Raw genomic sequence first — 7,858 nt, forward strand, 5'->3', positions numbered from 1 at the left:
TGGCCAGCAAATATTGGCTTGTTGCTTATTGGACTAAACAATTTTGGAGTTGTGATTTGATCAAACTGAGCCTTAAAAGTGGAGGTGCAGTGAGTTTTAGTTGGCTGTGCCTGTGCTTCAGCTGCCAAAGCCTCTGCCCTTTCTCTACAGTGGGACTGGGATGCTGTGATTTACTCTGCACCCCCTGCACTGCCTGCACAATGCCAAGGAAAAGACTTCAGCAGACTGCTGGGGTCCTAGTGCTGCCTCTCCTGCTCCTGTGCAGGGTGAGAAGCAGAGTAAATTACATCTGTGCATCCATCTAAATGAGCTCTTGAGGCTGTGTCCCAGCCAGAGGTGTGTGGTGGAAATAATCACGACACGTGGCTGTGGCTTTACAAGCCCAGCGCTGTAATTACTAACTCTGTAGTGTAACAATGCAGAATGTGGGAAGAATGGTCTAAATATACAGTAAGCCATTTAAGTTTGCTAATTGTAGCAATTAGACTAGCTTGGATGAAGCCCATGCTCTCAGCACAAAGCCAGTGGTGAAGAGCCCTCACGTTATGAAATCTTCCCTTGAGCACCTAGAGAATGATGTCTGTTCCTGGCAGCAGTGAATCCAGCCCTCTTTATTCTGACAAAACAGGTCAAATGCAAAATGAGAACAGGTTATTTCAAGCCTGGAAATTCAAAAAAGCCCACAGGAGATTCCTGCAGTGTACCCAGAGTGGGTTTTTTTTGGAAACACATTCCATCATCATCCTCACCTGGCTGCAGATTGCTGAGTGATCTGCTTCCAAGGTGGTTTCTCACATCTGGTGTGAGCAGATTTCAGTGCAGGAGAGGTGGAGATGACCTTGTAAAGCCTTGCTCACCCAAGGTTAATGTCACTGATCTACAGACCATTTACAAAGCTTTTTTGAGCATGTGAGGCATCCCCTGGGGGCATTTGTTTCACCATTGTGCCCTCCCTGCAGGCATCTGGTGGGATTTCTTCCCATTTACACTGGTAGGAATATGAGATAGGCAGGCTCCTGGCTGTGGGTGAATTCAGACCATGGCAAAAGAAGTCTTCTCCTCCTAGCTCCTGACTAAAGTCAGCTGGAGATCTGCTTCATACCAAAGAGCCTGAGTGTCACTTGGCTCAGCCAGAAATGCATACTCTAAACTTAGTGCTAACCCAGCATGAATCAAAGCATCTCCTCTTCTTTCCTTGTCACTTCAGACCTTGCAGAACAAACCCATTTTGACCCAGTTGCCATTTTGTGATCCTTTTGAGGAGACTTTGCAAAATGCCTTTGAAACCAACCATTTCCAGTCATCCTTACAAGAGCCACATTCATGAAAGGGAACTCTTCTGACCATGTAAGCTTGGCTCCTGTACTTACATTTTGTTCTGAATGCTAAGCATTTGATTCTTATGCACAGGATCTTGGATACCCATTAGTAAGCCATGTGCCTGAATCCTGGAGCTAAGAGGACAGATATGCAAGATACAGGGTGGGGAAAGTCCTCTTCAGCACATTTATGGGGTGATTTGCATAAGCTAGAGAGGTAGGAATGAAGCTTGTGTGTAGTTACAACAGGGTTATAGATGCTGGATTCCCTGATTTTACCAGGAATTGTGAGATAAGAGCCCAACTGATAGAAAGGTCAAGTCTAAACTTCTGCATGCAAGTCACTGTAAAAGAAAAACAGCCAAGAAACTTTAAAATGCAACCAAAATCTCATTTCCAGGAATTGGTGGGATAAACTTTAAAAAATACATATATAATGGACCTCTTGATGTAACTTGGTGAAAGCAAGGCATGAGTGCTGTGGATGCAAACATTTTCTCTATTTAGATTTCAGCTTTTAGAAGCAACTGCTGCTGGATCCTACTTCTGGGCATACTGTAGCCCCAGGCATGCTAGCAGCTTTTCTCCATGAGCTCTGTTCTCCTGTAGGAAAATCCACATCCTTTGAACAAAAGCATGGTTTGGATGGTTGGTTGTTGGGTTTTTGGTGGGGTTTTGGTTTTTTGCACTTAACTAAACCTTACAAAAGCATTTCAAGTGTGAAATAAGTGTGTCCACTCAGGCACCTGGTGGTGCAAAACAGAATATCATGGGTAAGTGATCTCCTCAAGGTGGAAAAGCTGCCAGTTGAGTGTCTAGAAGAGCCTTCAGAGACATAACATAGTGCCAAGGCAAGGTGTAGGCTGTTTGGGTGCTAGGAGTCTGCTCAGGGCACAGTCCAGCACTGTCTCCCCCCACCTCATGCACCAAAGAGCCCACAGAGAGGAGAACCACCTGCATGTGCTGGGTGACAGCCACAACACATGGGGACCAGCACAGTGGCAGAAGTCAGTGCAGGCACATCAAGGGCCTCAGGCTGATACTGTGATCCTCCAAAGTGCACCCTCCAGGAGCTCCTGAACCTCTCAATCACCTAAAAGGTGGTTTCTGGACTTGGTCAGAAAGACCTCAGTCCTCACAGCACAGAGTAGCTCAGCTCCTGTCTCTCACCTAAGCCTGCCAAGATCCTCCTGCTTCTGTCCATCTCACCTGAAGAACTTGGGTCCTCTGGTGTGCTGTTAGGTGGAGCTCTGCACAGAAATGCTCGTGATTGCTTTTCCAGCAGTAGATTTGTGGTGAGCAGGGACTGAGGGGAGAGGCCAGGCTCAGTCTTCTCTTCAGCTAGCAATGATTCCTATCTCCAGCTACTATCTCTCAGGGGAAGACTGTAGGGCTGCATGCTGCTGAGGAGAAGGGCATGCTCCCTCCCTCTTACTTTGGCCTGTTCTCCCTCTTGGTGGATAACATGAAGGTTATCCTGTGCAACAAGACATACATCAGTATTCTGATGTATTTGGTCTCTGTAAGCATTGAGGACTCTGAAGCTGTGCAGGTCCAGTGCCATTGTGCATATCCAGCCAGAATAATGTCCACAGGAAAAATCAGGGGCAGATGCAAAATCCCTCTGCTCACCTTGCAGCTTGACCACAAGCTGCATGAACAGGGTTAGCACTGTGACAAAGCTCTACACGCTGCCTTCAATCAGGTCTGCTCTGGCCACCCTCCCCTGCTTTCTTCTTGTAGCTCAGGCAAACTTTGTGAGTGCACCACAGCTATCCCACAGAGCTTATCCCTAGTTCCCTGTGCCCATGGTGCACTCCCTTTGCTATCCCAGTTTGGGCTCAAAGATCAGCTTGGGCCAAGCAAAGGGCAGACAGGCTGTGTGCTGTCTGTGGAGCAGAAGTGGTTTCTCTGGGCAGTGCTTTTAAACCACAGTGGTGTGCAGATTGCCCAGATTCCAGCAAATGAAGAAGTCATTTCGGTGCCCACAGTTTGGGGCATGCTAGAAAGAGTACACTTGGTGGAAGTGTTTGGCTTCTCTCATAACAAAAATAATAGGATCATGTCTCATACTTGGGAGAAAATCTACAGTATAAAATGCATTTTTAGATATAAACATGTATATATATATGTGTGTGTGTGTGTGTTTGTGGACAAATGAGTCCTGAGATTCTATTAGGATTCAGTCTTTTAATTTATTTAGAGTCTTAAGCCTAAAAAAACAAAAAAACAAGAGAGAGTACCAGGAGCACCATCATTAAAGGTGAATGAATGAGAGTGAATGAATGAGGGTGAATGAAGACTGCAAAAAGAAAATAACATCTTTGGAAAGCACATTCACTAGAGGCAGCTTTGCAGTAGAGGAAATATGTTCAATGCAGTATTTCATCATCCTAACTATTTTGGTAAAAGAATAGTGGTGGGGGAGAGAAGAGAGGTAAAGGGAAAAAAAAAAAGATTTGACCAAAGTAAATAAGGAATTGTCACATTTAGCTAATCAAGTGAAAAAATAGAGAGCCAAATGGCAAAGGGATGAATTGGCTCTTTGGCTCATTTAGTGTTGGTTGTATTTGTTTCACTCAGCTATCAGTGGCAGTAGTTTATGAAGGAACTAGGATGGTTTATTGGAATTTTGGCTGAAGAGGGCTTGTTGCCCAACACATAGGCAGTTGCCTGATAGATGCTGTCAGAAGGAGAGGTTAGCTAGGATGGATGCTACATGGATTATGTAGTGAAGGTAAGTTTCAAATGCATGTATCTGGAAACAACCCCCCTGTCAGTTTCCATGTGCCATGCATGCACTGTAGCTGTGTCTGAAGTTTTCATTACTGCTGCTTTTTCCAGCATGTGTTTGGCACTAATTATCTGTTTATCCCAGATTGTTTCTTAGATAATATTTGCTAAGAGTTCATTTTAGGTTTTATGGAGCTGAGGAAAAGATTACAAGCCACTCAAGGCACTTCCTGCACTAGGGTATATGTCATAGAATGGTAGAATGGATGAGGTTGGAAGGGATCTTTAAAGAGCATCTTGTCCAACCACCTTTAACTAGAGCAGGTTGCTCAGGGCCCCATCCAACCTGAGTGCAGGACACATACAATCATAGATACACATAGAGTGGTTTGGGTTGGAAGGGACCTTGAAGATCATCTAGTTCCACACCCCTGCCATGGGCAGGGACATCTTCCACTAGCTCAGGTTGCTCAAGACCTCATCCAACCTGGCTTTGGACACTTCCAGGGAGGGGGCATCCACAACCTCCCTAGACAACCTCTTCCAGTGTCTCACCACCTCACTGTAAAGAATTTCTTCCTAATCTCCAGTCTGAATCTCCCCTCTTCCAGCTCAAAGCCATTCCCTCTTGTGCTCTCACCACAAGTCCTTGTAAAAAGTCTTTCCCCAGCTTTCTTGTAGCCCCCTTCAGGTACATGTAACCTTCCTCTGTGCCAGCATCCATACATCCATGATAAGTCCCAGTGGTGGCACTGCAGGTGTACACTCTTGCTGAAGGGGAAGACAGAGCAGGCAGCTCTTATCCAGCCCCAGTTCCCCCTAGATTGTGAGGCTGACCCACAGGAGATCCTTCACCAGGAACAGTGCAGCCATCAACAAGACTGCCACATGGGCAGGATTTAGCCAGCACTGTATGGACAAGGAAAGGTCTTCCTTTGTCAGCAAGAGAGGGCAGCTGCCACTAGTCACAGTCACAAAGTGCCACCATGTTGTCATGCAGTTGTGCCCACTGTTGATTCCCCCCTGTTATTTCTTGGAACAGCTCAGAACTTGTCAAGCGTAGCTGGGGTTGATTTGCAGCTAATTAATTCAGCAGACATGGGGAATCTGGCAAATTTGTGACTTGTAACAGGGTAATCAAGCTCCCATGAGCAAGCATTAATCAGCTGGGGGGGGAAGAAAGCTGATGTTAGCTGTGTTCAGCATGGTGCCCACACTGCAAAGAGAGATCTGGAGGAAATGTAGCATTAGTAAATTCACCCTAGCTAGGCTTTCCTCCTTCATCTTATGAATCATTCATCCATTTGATTTGTTATGTGCATGCAAGGAGTTGTATTTAAAAAAGGATTGAGACAGCTCTTGTTACTGTCAGTGGGGAACTGGCCAAACTTCCTTCTGGTCATCTAGTTCATTACCAGCCAAAGAAGACATTCTACCCAGCAGCAGTGCAATTTCATTTCTGAGATGACTCTGCTGGCTGTGGAAGAATCTGTCCTGGAGAAATGGCTGTAACAAAACACATACCACCTTTAGCAACAGCACTAAGAATGGGGTAAATGAGTGGAGAAAATCTTTTATTCATTGGTTTTAACAGGCAGGTGGATTTGAGCTACTTTGACATTGAAGCAGAAGGGGGGGGGAAAGGAATTATAATTCTGCCTATGCCAAACATGAGCTCTGAATAATGAAAGGCTTGTGATGAGCAAAGCATTTATGTCCTTCCATGAGCAGGAAGGATGTGGGTTAGTACACCTGCAGTTTATAAACATCACAAGGAGCAAGGTTTAATATTTAACTTGACTCTGGTGCTTGGAGGAACAGAGTGACAATAACACAGGAGTCAGCAAGAGCTCAGAGCTTGGCTGTCCCACCTCCTGCTGCAGAGTTTTGAAGCAGGGTGTTGTCACAGCCCCCTCCAGTCCATCTGCACAGGGTGCATGTGGATGTACATCAGTGAGGAGTCTGTACTCACACATTATGTTGTGGAAACGTCACTGTAACCTTAGCAGGGAGGCCAGAGATCAAAAAGGCATGAAAGCAAAGAAGTTGTCCCTCCAGTCAAGATTAGGAGATGTTTGTGAAACACTATGGAAAAGCTGTCCCTGTGGTTTCAGTGGATAAAGAGAGGAGCAGAGTCTTTTAACAGCAAAAACAAAACAAAAACCCACCCCAACCCAACAAACCTTAATGCCAAAATTCTACTTATGGTGCAATTACTCTCTCCTCTAGGAAAGATATTGAGTGAGAAAATTCTAAGTGTGGTGCAAACTGAACCACAAAGGGAGGCAGTGAAAGATACTTCTTAGACATAACTTTGTTGCTATTGACAAGGAGTTGTTTATTAGCAATAAGATTTAGAAGTGTCTCCAACTAAGGCCTGAGAGACAAAGGGTTTGTATGGCTGTAATGCCAGTGATTGTTAAATGTAGAAAGCACAGAACTTTATAATAGATTATAGATCAAATAATTTTTTTTAAATTTATTTATTGTTATTTTCTTTAGAGAGGATAAATCTCAGATGGCTTCCAGAAAAAAAAAAAAACAAAACAAAACAAAACAAACCACAAGGTCTAAAAGAGGCTCAGAAGATGGACTTTTCTCTGGATGGATTATTACAGGCTTGGTGGTGTTCAAGTGATTGTGCTTGCTCTCAGTTTCTCAGGCAGTACATCCATAAGCAAGTAGTGGATTTGCAGGTGCATGTTCCTTTAGTTCTAAAAACCCTCACATCAACTTGTCCAGGCACAGCTGAGGAGCACACACACAGGGAGGTGTGCACTTGTGAAGGTGCAGAGCAGGTTAAAAACCAGAGAGGATGGAGATTAGTAGATGGTGTAGTAGAAGCCTTGTTATAATAAGGGAAGAGCTGTGAATCTCTAGAGCAGGTGAGCCCTCACAGTATTTGTTCATACTCAGGTATTCTGTCACTCAGCTCCTCATGGAAATCCCTGCTGCAGGACTTCCATCCAGGCTTGCTTGCTCAGGAGCAGGAGCAGCAGCATCTGATCTCAGCAGAAATCACTCTGGAGGCACCCACAGCACCATGCATGATCTATAAGTGTCACATGTCATGGCAGGTCTGTTTTCTTCAAAGAGTCACACAGACAGGTTTGTAAAGTTTCCTAGACACTGGTCTGATCTTTTGCCTTGCTTCCATTTTCCTCCTGTGCTCAGGAGTCTCATATGCAAACCCCACCAAGCAGAGAAGGCAGTGCTCAGGTTACCTAACAGACTTTCTTCTCTCATGTTGTAGTGCAGAACTCAACAATTCCTTTGTGTAACACCTGGGTAGTGAGATAACCTCTACAGTGAGGGAAGAAAAAGCAAGTGAAGGATGCAGATACTGAAGGAATTCTATCAAGGGCAAAGCAGGAGCATTTTTGAAGCTAGCCATTCTCTTTTGCTGCTCAGCTCTCTCACCTCATCATTCCAAAGCTCTGCTATGTGTCCACAGCAAACTAGAAGTAAATCTCTTTTGTTTCTGTGATCACTTTTGGCTGACAGAACAGCCACTGACTGGGGGTCCTGTTGGATTGGCAAGCAAAGATCTGCCATCCACTACACTTCTGTAAGAGGACTGCAGTTCCTCTGACTCAATTCCCATTGATTCTCAAGGGCAGAAGCCAGGCAGAGTTTGTTCTCCTTGAAAGGCCAGCTGGTCTGGTGCCTGCTCTTTGAGGTGTGTGTCATTAACAGGCTAATGTTTATTTTAGCAAATGAGCATCACCATGTGCTCCTGCAGGTGCCATGCCCTGTGTAAGGCTGGCTCAGCAGTGGAGGCTGGCTCTGTTCCTCTGCCCATCCTT

This window comes from Indicator indicator, chromosome 31, assembly GCF_027791375.1.
Source record: "Indicator indicator isolate 239-I01 chromosome 31, UM_Iind_1.1, whole genome shotgun sequence".
Lineage (NCBI taxonomy): Eukaryota > Metazoa > Chordata > Aves > Piciformes > Indicatoridae > Indicator > Indicator indicator.